Genomic DNA, 5519 nt, shown 5'->3' with positions numbered 1-5519 from the left:
TAGGAACGTTTGTTGATCTCTTTCCACAGACGGATGCTTGCAAGAGTCCTGAAAGAGCCTGAATCCAGAGTCAAGGTCAGTGAGTCCAAGAAAGGCCAACTGGCTTTTCACTCATTCTCCATACCAGTTCCTCCATCTGTATCCTTCCCTGGATATTGGGAAGATGGTGTTATCACTGGTCCTTTCCTAGTGTAATCAGAAAGATTGTAGTCATGAGCCTGTATTAGGAGAAAGGGAGAGAGAAAAGGTGGGCTTATATTAAATTAATATGATGAGCTGTAAAAGGCTCAAGTCAACAACTTCTGACATTGCCAGTCCTGCGGATACCCACATCTATTATTGACTACTGGACTATATTGGATTACTTTGCTGGATTCATGCAAGTACAATATTTGAATGGCAATGGAATACATCTCTGACAGAAAAGGGGGATATAAATGATGGATCATTTTGTAGTGAAAAAAATATATGTATCTGTATATACAAAATAGTTAGTACACAATGCTGTATGTGGTTAGATTTCTAGATTTCTGTGTGAAAATATATAATAGCTTATTCCTATTTTTAAAAATATTTTTTCTTTTTTAAATTTTTCTTTTTTTCTTCATATTCTCTAGGGATTCAAATTTGAATGTATTAATACTTGATGGAAAATACCTGTGCCATGTCTAAGATGTTTGATACTCAGACAGATAGTGAGGTTAAGCTCAACTGCCTATGTTGTAGGGTAATAATATTAAATTTCTCTTCTTGATGGTTAACAATCTAAGTTTGCAGAGCAAAAATTAGAGAAAAAGAAGGGCTGCAAGGACAGCCAACATTTTGGCTCTAGCCTTTCAAGGTTAGTGAGGATGCAGGACATAGGAGAACCTGTGCTGTAACATCCTGCAACTCAGTTGTGTCCCAAATTTACTGATCAAGGAGATTATGAGACCACAGAGGAAAGTGATCGATGATGTAGAGTGTGCCTAAGGAGAGTCACCTACAGAGCAAACATTCTCTCAGGCTTTCACAGAGAGCACATTGGCCAAGCATTGGCTGTGACTCATCCACCTGGCTGACACTGACAAAGGATCTACAAACTGTGATACAAGGATTCAGGGTAAATCCTGAGGGGATTTCACTGACCTTGTCAGATACAAAAGTTACATTTCTTGTTATATAGGTCTTGCTTTATCTTGCAGAAAAGTATAAAAGTGAGATATAAAATGTAAAGCCATATGAATATGCTGAGTTGCAAAAGGCTCAAGTGAACAACTTCTGACATTGCCAGTCCTATGGAAAACCCACTACTGTTATGGACTACTGGACTATATTGGAATATTTTGTTGAATTCATGCACCTACAGTATTAAATGGCAATGGAATACCCATCTCTGACAAAACTAAACAAAAAAGGTGATACAAATAAAGGATCATTTTGTATCTGTATGTACAAAATAGGATAAATATACAACTTCTTTCACTTAATTCAATGAGAAGAAAGATTTGTACTAATAGTGTTTGGACAGGATTTTGTACTATGAATAACAACTACAAAGACAACAATATGCAATGTATTAATTATTGAAACTGTCCTACTAATCGGTTTTGAAACTGTCTCATTGCTGTTTGTTTCTCAATAAAATGAATTAAAAAATGAAAAACAAAATAGCATATATATATACAGCTACTCTCCCTTAGTTCAATGAGAGGAAAGTTTTTAACTAATAGTGTTTAGACAAGATATCATGTCTGCATGTTGTACTATGAATAACTACTACGAACACAACAATATGCAATGTATTAATTATTGTAACTGTCCTACTAATCTGTTTTGAAACTGTCTCATTGCTATTTCTTTCTCAAATAAAGGTAATTTTTTTAAAAAAGAAGAAAAAAAGTGGGCTTGAGGCTCCCTCCCATTACGAAAGAGAGTAAGAATCTGTAATAGTGAAACAAAAGAAAGGAGAACAGAACCAAACAAAAACTAAAGCTGCTTAGGGCTGGCCAGACAGCTCAATAGAATAATCGCCTGCCTGGCAAGCACAATGTCCTGAGTTCAATCCCTGGTACTGCAAAAAAAGAAAAGAGAAAAACCTACTACCAACCTGTGGAGATAGCTCAGCTGTTTAAGCAACTGCCTGGCAAGCACAACTTGCAGAGTTCGATCCCCAGTACTACAAAAAAAGAAAGAAAGAAAGAAAGAAAGAAATCTTAAAAACTCAAGCTGCTTCTCTTACTCTGTGTGCACAATTCAGGTTATATGCATGCATATGACCAAAAACGCTGTAATTATACACCTGCATAATACATGGATTTGCATAGGTATATCCTCTCACTAAGTAAGGTTTGCTTCTTGAAGAACTGCTGTCCCTTAGGGTGCCCTTCTGTGCGCCCTCATGTCAGGACTTAATCTGACCTGCAAGTATTCAAATGGGTGTAGGAAGGATGTTATGGTTTGTGTCCAGTTGTTCCCCTAAAGCCACGTGCAGTCATGGGACAGGGACTTTTAGAGTTTGAGATTAACTCATGATCCACTGGAATTATGAGTCTTAGTATTGCTGGGATTATGGGTGTAAGTACTTTGCTCAGCCTGGGGTGGTTATCCTGAATGCAACATAAAAGAGACAGAGAGACAGACTTCCTCTCTGTTGCTATTGTTGCTGCTACTCCTCCCATTTGCTCTCTGCTCTTTGCCATGTGCCACTCTGACTTGGAGCCAGCTGAGTATGGACTGAAAACTCCATTAACTGTGAGCTAAATGAACCTTTCCTTCCTTTATTTTGGATATCTGATAATTGTCCCAGCAATGAGAAAAGAGTAACTGAGACAAAGATGCAAGGTTGAAATGAGGTACTTTGGTGGGAAATTGCTTGAAACCCAACCTAAGAACCTGGCCAAACATGACTACTGATGATTCCTTCATTGTTTTACTGGCCACCTCTCTTTGCTTTGCCCTTTGGCACTGGGCATAGAAGCCAGCAGCTCATACCCACAGGGTGTCCTCTACCACTGAGTTGAAGGCCCAATCCCAAGCTCATAAGCTTTAAGAATGGAGGGCAAACTCCCGTGAAATCCACTTAAGAGCAAGGAATGGACATCTGGTCAAACTGAGCATGATGGGGAAAGGCAGCTCCATAGGTTATTTGCCTCCCCTTGCTGTTCCTGCAAGTCTTGCTGAGGTGATGGAGACGGTGGAGCTCACAATGGACATTTCTCTGCATAGAGCTCAATCTCCATGGTGCACAGTTCCCCAAATTTTCAGAATCTTATTGTAGTAGAGTGTTTGATGATAGGCCCTAGAACCTAGATCATGGGAAAAAACAATCCAAAAGAATGGCATAGAACTCAGTTTGGTTCATCTCAGACACTTGAAAGGGTAAAGAAATACTGTAAACAGCTGAAGAAACATTCATCTCCAAAATCTGGAGTCTTTTTGAGCACATTTTTTTATCATGGTGAGATGCGGGTTTCCTTTTCTGTGGTACTACTTCCTGGAGGTGAGTTCTGTAGGACATTTGGTGGGGAGGACCTTCTTTCAAGGGAGATTTGTACTTACTGTAATTTCCAGGACGTCTGAGTTCTTCAGGCTATGCTGGGCAATTTGGGGTTAGGTGATGGGCTCAGATGTTCCCTACCTAAGACAAAAGGGTGCGGGTAGTTCCCCAATGAATCCCAGGACTTGGGAGAGAAATCAGTATGAGCTCATCATTAATGTTGCTGCAGAGTATATACCAAAGAGCTTTGGAGAAATTGAGCTGAAAATCTGTGTCTGGTGTTCAGGACAGCAGCCTCACAGAGCAGGACAATGAAGTGCTGGCATCCTAGTGCCCCAGTCCAGGCTCCATGCAGGAAGATGATTGAGGAGGTGGGGAGCATGTTCTCAGGCTATCTGACAGTGCACAGGAACAGAGGATCCAAGGTGTGCAGGTGCCTGCTCACCTCCCTGGCTGTGGGCCTCTCTCACTGGTCTCCTGAGGAAAAAGGCCACAACAAACTAACAGAGGAAAGAAAGTTTTCAGCACATCCCACATCTCAGCTTGAAGTTTCTACTAAACTGCCCCTTGGTGTCCCCTCTCCTGTGCAAGGTAATAGCACTGATGGGAAAGAGGCTTGGGAGAGAGACCTGATGTCATCCCACCAGGACAGTGGGCTGTGCACCCCGGTGCTGTGGTGCCGATGTCAGCGGTGGACACTTTGCAGCCTCTCCACACCAGCTCTGCTGCTCTGGGCTTCTTGGTCTTCATTTTCCTGGTGGTAGTTGAGAAAGACTCTCCCTATGCAGGTCAGGCTGTCCTTGAACTCATGTCAGCCAGGCTGGCTAGGACCTCACAACAGTTCTTCCAACTTAGCATCCTGACTCTTGCGATTACAGGTATGCACCACCATACCTCCCGTAATCTGGGCTTCTTCATGTGCTGTATTTTACTTGGGAAGCAGGTATTGAGGAGATAGAATAGAACACCTGTTATGGCATTTTGGTTTATATTGTAACTTCCCAACAGTTTACGTCATTGTAGTCTTCCAAATCTAGGAGACTGTGTTTGTTTACAGAGGACAGTGACATCACATGGTTCCTGGTCTGCTGCAGTGCTATGGGTAGCAGATTTAGACAATCAGTCCTGTGACCCCTCCAACTGCTGTTGTCCTCTCCTTCTGTGTCTTGGGCACCAGGGCTAGGCTGTGCATGTCTAGGTGGATCAGAAGGGACGTGTGTGCCCTGCAGGCAGGCTGGGGTGCCATCAACAGTCAGGATGCTGTACTGCTTCATTGACTTAGAAGCCATGGAACTAACATCAGGCACGGGAGCAATTTCTCCCCTAGGCCTGCAGCCAGTAACAGGAAGAAAATGTTAAAGAACACTGAGTTTGGGAGGATAGACAGAAACTTCTGGGCCTGTGCGTTAGCAGGGAACCGAACTGCTGCCCACTAAGGGTTTGAAAGAGAAATGTCAGTTTCTTTCCTAGAACTAGTTTCACTTTCTGTTACAAAGGAAGGAAATCCTTAACCTTGGCAATCAGGACTGTGTTCCTGCATGGATATCCACCCCAGCCCTTGAAGGTATTTGAGCCTGAAGCAAAAGCTCCCCTCTCAATATCTATAAGTCAGATATGTAGGAACACACATGGTATGTTATTCTTTTATGATAACAGTTCTGTTCCCTAACCCGATCTACTTTCCCCTCTGACCTCAGGGTTGGTTTAACAATCGGAGAGCCAAGTACAGGAAATATCATACGTAAGCAGTGCTCCAGAACGCAGCACCTGATTCCCTGGATGTCGTTTGCATGGATGAGTAGGCAGAGCCATTCTAGGATGCTGTCCGTCTTGTGTAAAAGGATCATGCTTGGAGTTTTATGTTGCTGTTAATCCCACGGCCAAGCATATTTCACCCCTGTTTGGTTACCTACATAGCACTTAGATTTGCAATAAGCTAGTCATTTCTGAACTGAATTGTCTTCCCATTATTTGCGGGGTTAGCTTCAGTTGGATGAAATGTCATTCCAGGTGAAGGATAATGAGGTCTCCGTTGAGAAGG

General features: G+C 42.3%; 1 long non-coding RNA gene across 1 annotated transcript in view; it reads left to right on the top strand.

Moving 5' to 3' along the window:
• The window catches only part of LOC111814449, a 21324-nt gene extending 16100 nt beyond the window's left edge, over positions 1-5224 (top strand). Inside the window, exon 3 of the long non-coding RNA XR_002819436.1 lies at positions 5176-5224. This is a non-coding gene — a long non-coding RNA (uncharacterized LOC111814449). The remainder of the gene's footprint in view (positions 1-5175) is intronic.
• Positions 5225-5519: the final 295 nt, after the last annotated feature.

The sequence above is a fragment of the Octodon degus genome, unplaced genomic scaffold, assembly GCF_000260255.1.
Source record: "Octodon degus isolate 3935 unplaced genomic scaffold, OctDeg1.0 scaffold00319, whole genome shotgun sequence".
Lineage (NCBI taxonomy): Eukaryota > Metazoa > Chordata > Mammalia > Rodentia > Octodontidae > Octodon > Octodon degus.
This window is presented reverse-complemented; position numbering and strand designations above follow the sequence as displayed.